Raw genomic sequence first — 17,663 nt, 5'->3', positions numbered from 1 at the left:
AGCTTTTTCTATGTGGTTTGGCCTTTCGTCTACATGCAAGCGCAGTATAAGGTCACTGAAACCGTTGCTATCTCCTTTGTTTACATCAGGCGAGTCTATGATTGACCAACATGGCTTTTTGGTTCAGGTTATATCGCCACCTGTTGGTTTGGCATGCTCTTGACAGCGCTTTTTTTGTAACAAAGGAGGAAAAACTCAGTTTATAAAAATACCCATTAACATGTGGACTAGGCCTGACATTTGCACCAACATTAACAGTGAAAACAGTGATGGTAGACAATTTCAAGGTCTCTCCATCACACTCACTTTTTGTCTATCTGTACATCTATTTTCCCATTTGACTGTCAATCCATTGCTTCCCATCCTTTATTCCTTCACTCCTTCCTTTTCTACTTCCTCCCACCCTCACAGCACTTTCTTGATGTAGGTTGGTTGATATAGCCCTTAATCTACAGTCACGCAGTTCTCCTGGGAAAGGCACTTTGAAGATTCTTATGGCATCAAGCCTTTCATATCCATCCCTCAGAAGTCCTGATGTCTTTGTAAAATGTCCTGTTTCCCCCCTCCTCAAATCTAGCTGTATGCACACCTAAAACCTGTCATGGCCAAGAAGTTCTTCTGCTGATCAAGGAAGAGTACTGAGCAAGTACATCAAACCCTCTTCCCCCCTCTCTCAATTTCTCTTTATCTCTGTTCCTGCTCCCTCAGAACAGTGCCAAGTGTGTGAACGAGTAAGCAGATCATTTAAACGAGTCTTCAGGTAAGACGTGAGCATATCTCAGTGTGCCTGGGCTAAACGCCAAGCTCGAAAAAGACCAATGAGTGGTGCTCGAAGAGGACATAGAGACCATGTTTCTCTAGTTTCTTTTCTTTCTGCTCTCACTTCCTGCCTGTCCATCTGCTTGTCCTACAAACCATGTTTTTATTAACCACTTTTATTGTCCCAGTACCTGTCTGCATGTATAATAATCACCCTCTGAGAGCTAAACTGGTGCCATACTGAGCTTTTGCTCACTGAGTGATACGGTTTAGCATTTTCAGCAGTCATCCTCAGTAGAATGTTTTATGCTTGGCTGCATCAGATGACAGGCTGTGGTGCAGGTGACCGGCCCAAAGACGTGCTGCTTATTATAACCATGACAGTGATTTTAAAAATGTGTTGAAGGTGATGGATTACTTAATCAGTGGAGCTTTATAAAGTTAGATCATTATAACTATGACTCATACAATATTTATGCTTAGGGATTTTAACAAACCCTTAAATTATTATTTTTTTGCTCACCATTTAGTCATATTTTACATTTATGATGAATAATATTATTAATATTAACATGCATTTTTAATATTTAGACTTTTTTTCTCTATTTTTTCATTTTCATTTAATTTCAATTAAAGATTTTATCATTTTGTTGGATGTATATTATGTGCGTGTGTGTGTATGTATGTATGTATGTATATATATATATATATATATATATATATATATATATATATATATATATATATATATATATATATATATATATATTCATTCAAATAAGGCTCTTTAGATCACTGAAATGTTCTTTATACTAAGAAAAAGATGGTAGTTTACTATTCATTTAATTACATTTTAGTCAGCAATAAGACTTCAACCTCCATGGAACCTTCTGTTGCACAAAAGGTTGTTTAGATCATTAAAATAGTAGTTTTGCCTACGATCATTTTTACTTAACTACATGTTATCTATAATAACTCTACTGTATAAATTCATTTCTTCTGCAGAACATAAAATAATATATTTGGATAATAATTTATAAATTATTTTTTATTCAAAACAAACAAACAAAACAAAATCCAATACCATAACTCTTATAAAATAATAATAATAATAATAATAATAATAATAATAATAATAATAATAATAATAATAATAATAATAAAAGGTTTTTATTGGCATTTATGGTTCCATAAAGAACCTTTAACATCCATGGAACCTTCTGTTGCCCAAAAGCTTCTTTATATTGGAGTAAGGTTCTTTAGATTATAAAATGTTCTGTTCACTGGGTTCTGTTCACAAGGTTATTTTAGAACCATTATTTTCAAGAGTGTAGCAACACAATTACATTTCACCGACCATTGTTTTGACTATTTCTTTCATCATAATGAGCTTTGGTTTGGTACTTTGGTATGTTTAAAGAAACAGTCTAGAGCATAATGTATTACCCTGTTGACACTTTGTCTCTTCTGGATCTATTCAAGAAAGAAACAAGTTCTAAAATTCCAAGGGATCTTGAACATGCCTACATTGTTTTCCTGTAGAGGAGGTTGTACTGGGAAATGCACTGATATTTTTGGAACACTGCAAACATCACCTCCTGTGATTGGACTGCGTGTTTGGGTGAGGGAATTGAGAAACATGCACACGGCTGCTCTAGGGTTATACATTTCTCCAGTTGTTCTTCAGAAGTAGACATTTATGACTTGAATTGATAAACTATCAGCTTTGCTGTTTTGAACTGAACACATTTTAAGGACTTTCCTGGCTGAACGAGATCCAAGAGGGAGTCATCACTTATTTTGATGTATGAATGTGTTAGTTTAAATAGATAAAAAAAATAGAGATTAAAACTAAAACAAAAAATATCTCAAAACAAGACAAAAACACACACACATTTTTAAATAAACACACACACTCAAAACAAACCCCCCACACCTTTTATGACCTTTCAAAATAATTATTTGATAATGAGGTCTGGTTGCTGTCTGCACTGAATTTGATCTACGATCCCAAATAAATGTGAAAATAAAAATACGAATGTCCTAGGGGACATAAGGTATATAAATTAGAGTTCAAAACATTTTCTAGATCACAATAAGAAGGCTCTGTAAAACTCCCAACTTTTATTGGTTTGTTAAAAAATGTATGAACATTGGCTTGAAGTGCAGATGGGAATGCAGCAAAAAAAATTTCACATTTTGATACTCTAACCCTTCATGAACTGCAACACTTAGCACCAAACACACTATTCCTGCTGTTGAAGAGAGTGTTGGTCAGCATGAATAGGGTGTTACAGTGGGCACAACTCATCATTTACAGTTAAGATATGAACAAGTCACTATCAAAGACTCTGAATTCTCAGGGAAAAAAAGATACAAAAGCTGTCACTAAAAAGGTACACCTTTGTACTGTACTTTACCTAAAGAGTACATATTAGTACCTTGAAACTATTAGTGCCTTTAGTACCTTTTGAAAAGGTACCGCTTCAGTGACAACTTGTGTAGGCTACCATTTTTTTTTCTGAGAGTGCATGGGGCTTTTCACACTGTGCATAACTCTGGGTTTAGCTTGGCTTTTAACCCTGAGTAAAAGCAACTTAAGTTAAGAAGCATTTCACGTGTTACTTTCGAAGGGGATGAGCTGTTGTGATGCTGACCCCCAAATTGCTGTCAATACAGTGAGAAACAGTGTGACGCTGCCCAGACAGCACAAGTGCATCTGCAAGATGTCTGTTAAAGATTGCTTCATCTGGAAAGCATCTGCTGTGTACAAACAACTAACAGACATCAGTTTTACATACATTCTCAATCATAAACATCTTAAAGACATTTTCTAGATGTCTGTTTGACACGTCCAATAGACGTACTGCAGATGAGCAAACACTCTAAACAATACGTCTTGCACATGTAAATGCAGACATCTCTGTGATGTACAGTATGTGTGCTATCAGGGTAGAATGTTCTGGTGAGTTGTTTAGCAACAGCCAGTCATAAACAAAACAATACTCTGTAAAATATTCATGCACTTTGTACAGTCAGAAACTGTTTCAGCATCTGAGGCATGCAGTCAAAGTCATAAACAAAAAAACATAGGGTGAGGCAAAATATAGGGTGGAACAATTTTTATACATCAAGAATTGGATTTTGAAAATTTTGAATGATCGAAACAATCGTAAAGTTAAAATACTTTTGACTTCTTCAGAATAATGTGTATTAATAAGACAATGCATGAAGTAATGCATATTATTTACCTTTAAACATGATATGCAAATAAGAATGTTTAACCAAAATAAACCGTGTGAAATGTCGAAACCTGGATTAATTGCTAATAGGTAACAGTGTGTGAGTTATACAATGATTTTAAGGGGAGTTTCTAAAATTCTTGGAGCTCAAGTTTGTCTCGCGCAAACCAAGTCTCTGATGCCATCAACATTTTGTTTTCATACCTGAATTCATATCCGAATCTCTAATAAAGCGATAAATAATGGAAGTAGCCTATACTTACGTTTTGTCAATGTGATGTTCCATACTTTTTCTAAACGAAATTGCTCGAGCGGCATACGGTTGCCATAGTTACCCTCTACCCTTAGTTTGAAAGTGCATTTGAAACTTGCATAATAAATAGAATAGAATAGAATAGAATAGAATAGAATATGTGTAGAGTTTAACTAATGTACGTTGTAAAAAAAAATTAAAAATGGCACAACTATCTAATTCCCCCACAGTGGGAAATAATAACAACCTGTCAGTCAACTCCACCTCCCCCCATACACAATTCCCTGTATGTACGTATGTATGTACGTGTGTATGTGTGTGTGTGTGTGTGTGTGTGTGTGTGTGTGTGTGTGTGTGCGCGCGCGCCTGACAGTATCTGACTAGTTGCTGCTCAGTCCACCGCTTGGTGGTGAGAAGTATAGACACTCTGACTCAAAGCAGGATAAACACGGGACGAAGGTGGAAAAAATAGGAACTCTCCATCACGCTTTAGACTTGTATTAATCACCGCGTACTCCTTCGGACCAGGAGATTTGTAGCTGCCGCAGTGGCTTGTTCCAGCAGCGGGCATTTGCTGCTTGATGCCCGGACGCGTCCGCAGTGCTGGATTTTGCAGTTCTGAAGTAAATGAGATCTACAGACCAACACTCTCTCATCATAACACCTTGACCGGAGGCTTGTCATCTTAAAAGGTAAGGGTTCAAGTTGCATTAAATAAGAGGCGATGAACATGCTCTCTAGTCTGTAGTCAACTCTATGTGTCACTAGCGCAATGGTCTTTTGTATCGCTATCGACTCATCGATTTCACATCTGCTTCATTGGAATCGGCGCATCGGTCAGAGGTAGCCCGTGAAGGTCTGTGTTTCCCTGTTCTGTGGGAAACATTTCGGCTCTCTACCAAGGCCGTCTGGCATGAAGAAATTAGTATTCAGAGTTGGGCTACTCATTTGCGACTGCTTCCGATCCAAGTGAGACCACCGAGCCTATCGGTACAGCGCTGTCTCATGCGATACGAATGCGATTTTAAGCAAGCGACAAATGTAGGACACAGAATGAATGGAATGAAAAAGTAAAAGCTGTTGTTCAGTAAAGGGGCCGTTCAGACTGGACGCGTTCACACGTTCAAAAACGCTAAGACGGAGTGCAACGAAAGGGAACGGATCGCAGGTGTTTTGAAGTTGAACTGTTTTTTTTTTTTTTTTTTTACTTGACAACAAGGTCTTAAGACGCTGTGCTTATGGCGCCTGACCGTGAGACGAGACGCAACGGCCCAAGATGTTCGTCCGACACATGTGTCCACACGAATTATGGGTTGGGGGTTTTAACCATCCTCCCCAAGGCTGTCAATCAAAAGAAAGTCAGAATCGTTACACGCTATTTGACGGTATACATAGGCAAAATATAAATGGAACTATAACTAGGCCTATTTATCACTTCAACACAAGATTAACAATATCACACGTAGCGTAGGCTACATTATATATATATATATATATATGTGTGTGTGTGTGTGTGTGCGTGCGTGCGTTAGTGAATTGCATTATATATTCCATGAAAATAGTTTATTTGTAGTCCCCTAATACTCCATTAATTCGCGCATTGTATAATTAGCACACTGCATAAATCAATTAAAAATAGCGCAGACTGAACGCAAGACCTCGTATGTGAACGTTCCTTAAGAACGGCAATGTAACAAGCCGTTAAAAGGAGTGAAACCAATATACAGCATAGCTTTTCAGAACGCTGGACAGAGCTCATGTTGCTTGGTGTATCAAGTCTGCCCATGATTTACTGAACGTGTCTGGCTCAAAAATAAATAAATAAATAAATAAAAAATAAAAACCTTATGTGACAAAAACATTATTTTATAGTTGACCTGGAGTGTTTTTGAATGAAGGTAAGTGATCTTACAATCTGAGATTTTGTGAAGACATTTGAACTACTGTGTGAACGTCTGTGCATATATGGTTTCTGGGATAGTAGCTTTACTCATTTTGGTAATTTGTTCACATTTATGATTTGTCCAGAAGCAGACAGCTTTATTCAGTATCCAACATATTCCAAATATTTCTTCAATCCAATGTATTTAAAAAAAAATCAATATAATGGATGGAATGGAATGCAGATTTAATGCATAAATGTGGAAACCTCAGAGAGATCAAAGTTCCTGTCTCTAAGCAAAGACTCTCTCTCTCCCTCATGCACTTTATTACTTCTCTTGCCTATTCTCATCACATTCAGAAGGCTGTCCTACTTGCATTCATGACAGATGATTTTTGGGAGAAGGGCTTAAACTAGTAGCCTGATTGTCTGACAATACAAATTCTTTCTGATGGTCAGAAGAACGACAAAATGGAAGGCTTAGTCAGTTTAGCTCCCAGACAGTTTGAACTTGCAGCATGATGATGACTAGGTGCGTTTGTATGCCATCACATGACTGGCCACTGTAGTCCAAAGCAGAGATCTATTTTGGCTTGATATAAAAGTAAAACATTTTGTAAAAGTAAAATTTAAAGCAATAATTCACTCAGAAAGGAAAATTCTGTTATCATTGACTCACCTTCATGTCATTCCAAACTCAAGATATTTAAAAAAATTATTATATCCAAACAGTTTTGGTTTCCATTGACTTTCACTTTATTATTATTATTATTATTATTGTATTATTTTATACAATAGAAATCAATGGGAGACAAAATATCTTCTTTTGTGTTCCATAGAAGAAAGTCATACAGGTTTGGAATGACATGATGGTGAGTAAATAATGCATTTTTTTTAAAGGGATATTTCACCCAAAAAATGAAAATCATCATTTACTCACTTTGTTCCAGTTAATATGCATTTCTTTCTTCTGTGGAACATAGAAAGCTGGGTTTAAATCTATTTTTTTTTTTTTTTTTTTAATAAAAAATAAAAACTTCTCCAATGATGAGTAAATAATGACAAAATTTTTATTTTCAGGTAAACTGTCCTTTTATGAAAAAAATTGGAGATGAATCATTGGGAATTTTGTAAGTTTGGAATTGAAAGAACGGATGGAAATGGACATGGAATTTCCAGTCTTCACACTGGTTAGTGAAATATCATCCAGAATCCCAATTATCCACTCTTAAAAAATAACTGTTCCAAATGTTTTTGCAGCGATGCCCTAGAAGTACTGTTTTGCATTCCCCAAAGAACCTTTCATTAAAAAGTATGTAAATATTTTTTTTTCTTAGTATATTGAACATTTTAACAATCTTTTAAAGAAGAACAGTTTTCCACTATAAAGATCATTTTGTGCAACGGAAAGGTCCAGTGAATGTTTAAGATTCTTCACAGAACCATATTTGCCAGTAAAGAACCTTCATTTTTAAGAGTGAAACTGTACATTAAACATCAAATATATTCTGATTATCAGTGACTGTCTCACATCACACAGCATTTTTTGCATTCACCATGGACAAAAATTTCCTATCATTGGAAACTTGTCTCATCACGCTTAGTTAGGATACGTGCCAGGTGAGATGCCATGAAGCATCATATCATCTGACATTAGAAATATTCAGTCTCAACAGTGCCACCTGCAGCATGATTAAACTCTCATCCTATCTAAATGTGATTAGAGCCTTTAAAAAGGCAAGGCAGCATGCTATCTGAGATGTAGTGTTGCCATGGTTGCCTTGACTTTGATCAACGTTGTGGTGTGTGACACTGAACGCGTGCTCATTATGGGCTCTGCGCATCAAACGGCACCTTGCGTTTCACTGTAGGCTCCGAGCTCATAAAAGAATGTATTCCCCAGCTCGCTGCTGAGCTTGTTAGAGTCACTTTCAGATTGTGATGACAGACGCGCTATGTAATCAAGGAGTTATTGCTTAGCGTCAGCGTGGCCCCTTACTTATCATACATACTGATAACAGAAATCAAACCTCTCTTGTCAGTCTCCAGGCAACTGGGCATTGACCTAGCCTATTACACTGCAAGGATAACAACAGCTGTGGTGTATTCATTGTACAGCCTTGACATTATGACCTCTTATGTCTCACTACGTATTGGGTCAATATCTCCTGACATTTCCTTGGATTAATGTGCAACAAATCAACACAGAACAGAACTCTGCCACACTCACGCCACACATGCACAGGCCAAGGACACAATCTTGGGGAAAGCGATTAATACTGTGTCCACCTTTTGCCCTACTTACATAGTTATGAATATTTTAGACATTTTTATGCATGTAAATTGGCTGTAAGTGAAAAAAAAATCTGTTGTAATTTAATAGAGATGTGACTTGTGAAGCACACTTTGGTTGTCAAAGAAAAATTAAGTGGCTTTTTAAGAAAAAAGGTCTTTTTTTTTTCATATAATGGCTTTGTTAAGATCTTGGTAAAACAGGAGCATGAAAAGGGTACACTGTCGATCAAGGTTCATTGCAAAAACATGCCTGTGGAGACATTTGTGCAAAATGGCATTATGTTGCTTCTTGCATGTTTTGCGACACTTTCTACATAAAGTAAGCACATTCAGCCTGCAACTAAAATTTGAACGGTTTGAACAGGAATAAAAGTTGCTGTTTTAATGCCACTGGTGTTTATTTCAGCTGCAATAGTATGTATAACTATGCTTTTGGAAGGTAGGTTGTTTCGTCAGTGAGCCTAGGTTGATAAAAAGTAACAACTAAATGCTGAGATTTTTCTAACTTACCAAGTGGCTTAAAATAAAAATAAAATAAAAAAAAAATAAAATAAATAAATAAATGATGTACTCACCCTCATGTTTATCCAATGTGACAAAAATGTATACTTTCCACTTACTTTACTAAATTTTCAGGTTTTTCTAAAAAATCTGGCAAAATTCAGAAAAATTGTGGCAAATATTTTGCTAATAATCTACAAATATCACCCAGCAGCACAGAAAACATTTACAATTTCTGTTAAATCTCAAAACAGACATGGAAAACATTTTAAGTTGTCAAGAGTACTACAAACAAACAAAAAAAACATCAAATATCGTGTGTACTTTGCAAAAACAATATTTAGTACAGCTACTGTTGAATGCAAGCATACTTTTTGCCAGCATTATGTAGTAACAGTGTCTACCAGCAGGTACTACCTGCCTAAGCTCATCAGACAAACCTTGATCTCCTGGGTCAAGCGTGTAGTTTTGAAATGTCACAGCATGCATTCTGAGTCATCTCTTACCACTCTATTCTCTCTATGGTCTTTTGACTGCTTAAAATGTTGGATAAAGAGCACTCTGCAGGAATATTATGCGCCATTGATGTGTGCTACCAGGACCATGTGACTTGTGTCAGTTGTGAAGTCAATGATGAAGTATGATCTCATTAAGGTTGTCACGGTATTGGATGCAGTCCATTCTCTTCCTTCACCTTGAGGTCCTAATCCACTCGATAACAATGATGTGTCTCCACCGCTCTCTGTGAGGGTCTTTTCAAAGTCATAACGGATAACATACAGAGAAGAAGTAGTGTCCGAAAGTCATCCATTAATCAGACAAACCTGTCAGTGAGACCCCCAAGGTTTCGCAGAAGCCAGTGGGAATCCACATGCGCTCAGCTCTGATGTCAAGAAGATACTTTTTCTGAGTTCTTCTTTAATGATGAAAGTGTGTATACTTGTCAAGGCCGGGGCTTTCAGGTGCCTTTGTCCGTTTCCTCGCTTTGTTCTTACTTCTGCATGTCTAAAGCCTGTTTTTTGTTTCTGCCCCAGTTCTTTAACCCAGGAGATCTGCTACTGAGTGTCTAATTGAGGATCTTTCAGCTCCAGCTTTGGCCAATTAAAGCTAGTGCAGTTAGCGCAGAGTGCAGAAATGCAGTGGGGCAAATCTACGTAAGATGAATGGCTCTTATTCTTAATCCTGTCATTAATGGAGATCTATTCTTCACCTTTGGGTTTTTAACAACCTAGGGCATAGAACCTCTTCGCCCGGCCTACCAGCATTTACCACACATCCCCTCCAGTGCATCCACAATGCTGCCGCTCCACTTCTTTTTAACCTACGGAAATTCTGTCATGAATTTAATTAACAACACTGTTATAGACTTAAAGTGGCCTGCCCACTTTAGTCATTCATTTTTCACATGATTAGATCTTTGCAATTGCAGTGTTTCTCAGGGTTTGAGGCATAGAATAGAATGGCTTGTTTATTTTAGTTACCTGTCCTTGTAATTGTCCTTAAAGTGACAGTTCACCCCAAAATAAAAATTCTGTCATCATGAACTCACCCTCATGTTGTTCTGAACATGATATTTTGAAAGTGTTTTTTATCCATGCAGTGAAAGTCATTGGGATCCAGTGTTGTTTGAAAGCTAACTTCACAAAAGAAAGAAAATCATACAGGTTTGACATGAGGGTGAGTAAAGGCCAGTTTACACTTAGTCAGGGTACTGCCAAAAAAATCAGTACACAAAAACTCATTAAAACAGTTTTGAAAGATGTGAGTTCAGTTGTGTAAAGTACGTGATCTAAGCCCTTCATGCAGTATATGTCATTGTAAAGACTGAAAGTCTGTCCCTTAAAACCTTTTTTCATCCATGTAAAATTCAGTATGGCATCTAACCTTATTAAGGTCTATAAAGATAACTATAACAATAACTTTAGTACACTGTAAATCGAGTTAAGGTAACTCAAACCATTTGAGGAAACTGAGTGCCTTAAGCAGAATAAGTTCTCATAATTATTGTTTTTAACCTTAAATGTTTTGAGTAGACAAAAAAAACAAAAAACAAACAAACAAAAAAAAAAACGGAATATTTCTTCATGTTAAATTAAACTATAAATCCACTCAAATACTTTGTGTAGCTGAAGCCTAACTAAATTAATTAGCCTAACTAAACTTTATGCTCAAGCTCTTTAAAGTCGGATGAATTCTGATTGGCGGTCAGTGTTTTTATCATGCATCAGCTTGAAAAACAGAAAGTGATTCCAACAATACTCATTATCGATATAGATGTTGTGTGGATATTGTTTTTATCAGTTAAAAGTCCTTGGTGTGACAAAATTTTTGTGAATTTCATAGTAAGTTGCTTGTCAAAGTGCATGCTAAATGTAATTAGTGGTGCTTGCTATGCTAAGGCACATACAGTATAACTATTACTATTGCTCATGCATACTATTGCTTACATTTCTGTGCAACTCACCCACAAATTATGCTACATACATTAACGGTATCCCAAATTGTGCATTAGTAAAATTGGGCTGTTTCAGCTTGGGCAAGTAGGAAATTTAGAATCCCTTGGCAACTGAGTAGCAACACCCTGGGGCAAAGAACAGAGAATAAAAGACCTAGTTGTAAATGCAAATGCAAATGTAAATGTGAAAATAGCCTTAATTTGACCAAACTGGATAAAAGCATCTAAATAAATAAGAATGAACTGAATAAAATAAAATAATAATAAAAACAAAGATAAGTAATAAGTTGTACAACATGTCAGTCGTTACACAGCAGCTTTACTGCAACTTTAAAGAGATTAAAGAGGGGGAAATCATTCCTTCAACCCAGTTGTGTGGACCAGCTTGGAAAATTGGATACACCTGAATGCTTTACGTCTCAAGAGAAGTCTGCCCATCTTCCGTGACTCCTCTGACTTTGTACAGCCCCTCTAACTCTAATAAGAAAAGCGGTAGTTTTCTAACCTAAAATAGCTCATTGGTTTATATGTTTGTGTTGTATTGCCAGTTTAACAAAGTATTAAGCACAGGATCTTTATTAAAGATGTTTTATGAGGGTTTAAGTTATGGCCAGTGATTAGCAGGTTGCAAATTGAAAGTTTGCTGAGGTAAACAGGACATTTTGAAAGAAAGGCTACTGTGTTGCTCTTGGGACAAGCTGGGATGTTCTCAGGCCAGCTGTCCCTGCCACCAATCTAGCTTTAGCCATTATAAAGAAAATTATGAAACCTGGTGACAGATCAGCAGGAAGTTGAATCTGCCACGACCCGCACATTAACACCATGGCCTGTTAAGCACAGATAAGACAGAAGCACTCAGCAAACTTCCTCTAGTAGCGCTCTGCCATCAGTGTTTTGTTTCCCTTGAACACTTCAATTTAATAGAGTAAAGATGGGGCTTTGAGTGCTGAGATTATATCACACAGAAAACACACAAGCTAGGAATGTGACTAATAGCAATTTTCACATTGGCATGTATGAGAGACCAGCATCAACCTTGTACTCTAATTGGATGAAAGTTTACTGTCTCCGAACCTATTTGGGAAGCATTTTCTCATTCTTATGGCAGACATCTGTGAGCCTGGAAACTCTTTACAAGGTTGTTTTTTCGATTGTTGTTTGTGATGTCTAGGATGATGAAAAGGAGAAATCATTAAAAATATCTAAAACATGTTTTGTATTCATGTTTGATACATTCTGAAAAATATATAAATAAATTAAATTATATAAATATAATAATAATATATAATACATAAAAGAAAAAGATAGTAGTTAAAAAATGTAAGTAAAAAAAGTACTAAAACGTTTTCCTTACACATGAATGTACCTGAACGATCCTAAGCCTAGCTATGTGACAAAACATTGTTAAAAGACATTTTTTAAGAAACAATAATAAATATTATGAAACTTTAAAAAAATATTTTGTGATTTATATGTATGTTTTTCCAGGGATCCTGTGTAAAAGAGATTTGAATATCTCAATGGCAATATCTCAATGACATCACCTGGTAAAATAATGGGTAATAAAATTAATAAAATAAATATTTAAAAAAATATATTTTCCCCAGATTTTAAGTCTTTTAATTAAATTTTTATCAATTTTTAATCTGAGACTCACAAAAATTATCAAAATGAATTCTAATTAAGAAATTGGAAACATATTCATCATAAAAAATGCAGTCATTGTCTTTTTTAAATATTCAATCTGAAAAAAAAAAAAGTGTCATCATTGACTAAGTATTTACAATCAACCAGATGCTGCAACTTTTTGTCTTTAAAAGCTTTATAATACTACCAAACCTTCCAGTAACGACTTAATGAAAATCTGAGTAACTTTGATTTCCATCAGTGACCTCGTTCATTTACTTTTCTTTGCTTTTTTTGTATGTTTTTCAGCATGAGGTCGGAGAGGTGTGTCTTAGCCTCCAGCGCTGGCTAATTAAAAAAATACATGTGGAAATGACTCATCATGCTCAGAGAGCATAGTCTCTTGAGTCTCATTTCTCTCCAATGTCTTATTCAGGGCAATGACAGCAGGACTCATTCTGAATAACAATAACCAATAGGAAAATAAGTGATGTAATGCTTTAAGTGGAACATGTTTGGATTGTGCTATCTTCTAAGAAACCTACTATAAACTTACTGAAAAGTAAAATAATACACTTTCTTCATATAATAAGCATCTTTATTAAATACAACAATAGCATTAAAGCTCTGACATCAATTACAGTAATAGACATTATTAAGACACTTCAGGAAAAGTGTCTTACTTTTCAGTGAGAAATTTGATATTTTTAAAGTTCTGAAAGTTAAATCAAATTTAAAAAAAAAAATACTTTTATAAATAATACTTTTTTGATAAAAAAATAAATAGAAAATGCTGTTCCCACTGCAGAATCTAAAATATGAAAAATTATCTTATAATTGGCAACATTTACAAAAAAAAAAAATAAAAATAAATAAAACACCCTCCAAAATCAGTGGTGTTTTTCAGCTGATGTGCCTAAGAGGAATATTTCTTACTTTAAGTGTGACAGAATAAATGACAAATTCAAATCTTGCTTACAACTGACAACTTTGTTAAATTAACATTAAAACTGCGTCTGGTTGGAGCTGTGGCATGGGAAGCATTGCTCAAGGCATACATACGATATAAAGAGCAGCTCAGTGAGACACTGGTTTGAGTCTGACCTGGGTGACCTCATGTCCCGATCTCATTCTCTCTCTCTCTCTCTCTCCCTCCCTCCCTCCATCTTCCTCTCAGTTCTCCACTGACCTATTTGATCAAAGCAAAAATGGCAATGCATTTTTTATCTGTTTGGATCTAAAGAACAGTTGTGCAAATGAAGTCTACTTTTAAAGAAGCAGGGTCAAAGACGAGATGTCCTACTTTGGTGTCCGCATCAAGTTAAATTGGCAAAAGTGATTTTATATACATAGAAAGTATATTAATATTGCAAGTAAAGTGTTTACTTTAATGTTTCAAATAACTTGTGAAAATAAGATGTCAACGTATGGGTAATAATATAATAAAAAATAATATCCAATCATCATTCAGCGTAACAGATATATTTATATAAAAATTAAACAACATATTCTGACCTTTACTTGAATAAAAACTTCTTTATGACAAATGGTTAAAACCTAGTGGTTTAAAGGATAGTGGTAACGATTTAAAATTACAGTTAACTCGTTTTTGGTGATCGGAAGCAACGTAATTAGCAGGTAATTATCACACGTTCATGCACACACCATGACAGTTAAAACTGTGTCATTAATTAATACTGTAAGGCAAGGCAAGTTTATTTATATAGCACATTTCGTACACAATGGTAATTCAAAGTGCTTTACATAAAAGAAGGTAAAATAATCATGAAGAAAAATAATAACAAAAATAAAACAAGCAATTTTAAAAACATAAAACAGGCAATTTTAAAACATTGGAAATGATTTAAAAATTGACGTATTTAAAATTAATTTAAAACAGTTAAAAAATAGAAAATGATTTTACATAGAATATAGTGAATATGTAAAATACAGTGCAATCAATTCGGACATCGCACATTGCTCATTCAACAAATGCACAGCTAAACAGATGAGTTTTGAGTCTAGATTTAAATGTGACTAATGTTTTAGCACATCTGATCTCTTCTGGAAGCTGATTCCAACTGCGGGCGGCATAGTAACTAAAGGCGGACTCCCCTTGTTTTGTGTGTGAACCCTTGGTATTTCTAACTGACTCGATCCTAATGATCTGAGTGGTCTGTTAGGTTTATATTCAGTGAACATATCTGCAATATATTTTGGTCCTAGGTCATTGAGTGATTTATAAACGAGTAAAAGTACTTTAAAATCAATCCTAAATGTAACTGGAAGCCAGTGTAAGGACCTGAGGACTGGTGTGATATGCTCAGATTTTCTGGTTCTAGTCAGAATCCTGGCAGCAGCGTTCTGGATGAGCTGCAGCTGTCTAATGGTCTTTTTGGGAAGGCCGGTGAGGAGACCATTACAATAGTCCACCCCTGCTGGTGATAAAGGCATGAACAAGTTTCTCTAAATCTTGACTGGAAACAAAACATCTAATTCTTTCAATGTTTTTTTAGATGAAAGTATGCTGATTTTAGTTACTGCTTTGACATGACTACTGAAACTAAGGTCTGTCTCCAGAATCACACCAAGATTCCTGACTTGATTTTTAGTTGTTTGTCCCCTTGAGTCAAGGTATGCATTCACCTTGAAAACTTCATCTTTGTTTCCAAATGCAATAACTTCAGTTTTTTCCTTGTTTAACTGAAGAAAGTTCTGGCACATCCAACTATTAATTTCATCAATACATTGGCAGAGGGAGTCAATGGGGCTGTAGTCATTTGGCGATAAGGCTAGGTAAATCTGGGTATCATCAGCATAGCTGTGATAGGCAATTTGGTTCTTTCTCATTATCTGACTTAGTGGGAGCATATACAGGCTAAACAAGAGCGGTGCCAGAATTGAGCCTTGTGGGACTCCGCATGTCATGGACGTCCACTTAGACTTATGCTCTCCTAGACTCACATAATAACCTCTCCCTTCTAAGTATGACCTGAACCATTTGAGTACCATCCCAGAAAGCCCGACCCAGTTTTCCCAGTCTCTCTAGTAGTATGTTATGATCGACAGTGTCAAACGCAGCACTGAGATCTAGCAATACCAGCACTGATATTTTGCCAGAGTCAGAATTTAAGCGAATATCATTTATTATCTTAATGAGCGCTGTCTCTGTGCTGTGATGCAGTCGAAAACCAGATTGAAAATTGTCCAGGTATCCATTTGAGTTTAAGTATTTGTTCAGCTGATTAAAAACTACCTTTTCTATAATTTTGCCTATAAAAGGAAGATTAGATATTGGTCTATAATTGCTCAGAATGGTGTTATCAAGATTGCTCTTTTTCAGGAGGGGCTTTACAACTGCAGTTTTCAGGGAGTTTGGAAATGTCCCAGAAAGAAGTGAGGCGTTCACCACTTCTAAGAGATCTGCTTCTAAACAGTTAAGCACACTTTTGAAAAAAGATGAGGGAAGTGTGTCAAGATCGCAGGTTGACGATTTTAGGTGCTGCACTATTTCTTCCAAAATTTTGCTATCAATTGCTTCAAAAATAGACATAGTATCTTTTTTGATATTGCGTCCAGATCTGTCTGACCTCTGCATTACTTGAGGATGTGCTAATTGCCTTCCTGATATTAATGATCTTCTCAGAAAAGAAGGAAGCAAACTCATTGCATTTGGTAACTGAGAGCATTTCACTGGGAATCTGACTTGGGGGGTTTGTCAGTCTCTCAACAGTGGCAAAAAGAGTACGAGTGTTGTTTAAGTTACTGTTTATAAGGTTTGAGAAGAAATTCTGTCTAGCTGTGGCTAGCTTTCACATTAAAAGCATGAAGGCTGTCTTTATAAATGCTATAGTGAATTTCAAGTTTCGTCTTCCGCCACATCCGCTCGGCTTTTCTGCATTGTCTTTTCATAGTCTGAACTGCTGTTGATCTTCTCCAAACTGATTTCTGTCTGTTTGTTTTCTTACTGACTATTATTGGAGCAATATCATCAATAACATTCTTAACTTTTGAGTTAAAGGAATCAAGGAGAATATCAACAGAGTCTGCAGAAATGCTTGGTGTTAGAGATATAGCCTCCATAAACCGCACACTAGTGTTATCGTTAATGCATCTCCTTCTGACAGAGACAGATCTAGATTCATTGGTAGCAGAGATCAATATATCAAAGAAAAAATACAGAAGTGATCAGATAGTGCTACGTCCTTAATAACAATGGATGAAATGTTTCAAACCCCTACTGATGATTAAATCTAGAGTGTGTCCACCTTTTTGTGTGGGTCCATGCACATGCTGAATCAGGTCAAAAGTGTTTAGAACCGTTATCATTTCTTTTGTAATTTTGTTTTCTGCATTATCTATATGAATATTAAAATCCCCTGCAATAGCAAAACAGTCAAACTCTGAGGAAATCATTGATAGCATTTCTGTGACCTCTTCAACAAAGGCTGGAGAGTATTTTGGAGGCCTGTAAATAATGATAAACAGAATGCGTGGAGCACCTTTCAGCACAATCCCTAGATATTCAAAAGACAAGTACTGACCAAATGACATTTGCTTGCATTGATAGACATCTTTAAATAGAGCAGCTACACCTCCACCTCTCCTAACAGTCCTGCAGACACTCATGAAAGTAAAGTTAGGAGGGGC

At 35.9% G+C, this 17,663-nt stretch overlaps 1 protein-coding gene across 2 annotated transcripts in view; it reads left to right on the top strand.

Annotated features, from left to right (window-relative positions):
* The first annotated feature begins 4,624 nt into the window (after positions 1 to 4,624).
* The window catches only part of LOC109083127 (protein ELFN1-like), an 82,464-nt gene continuing 69,425 nt past the window's right edge, over positions 4,625 to 17,663 (top strand). For both annotated transcript variants that reach the window (XM_042734511.1, XM_042734572.1), the window contains exon 1: positions 4,625 to 4,946. The gene's annotated coding sequence lies outside the window, so the exon portion shown is untranslated. The remainder of the gene's footprint in view (positions 4,947 to 17,663) is intronic.

This window comes from Cyprinus carpio, chromosome A1 (assembly GCF_018340385.1).
Source record: "Cyprinus carpio isolate SPL01 chromosome A1, ASM1834038v1, whole genome shotgun sequence".
Classification (NCBI taxonomy): domain Eukaryota; kingdom Metazoa; phylum Chordata; class Actinopteri; order Cypriniformes; family Cyprinidae; genus Cyprinus; species Cyprinus carpio.
Note: the sequence above shows the minus strand (reverse complement) of the source record. Positions and strands in the feature narration are given on the sequence as shown.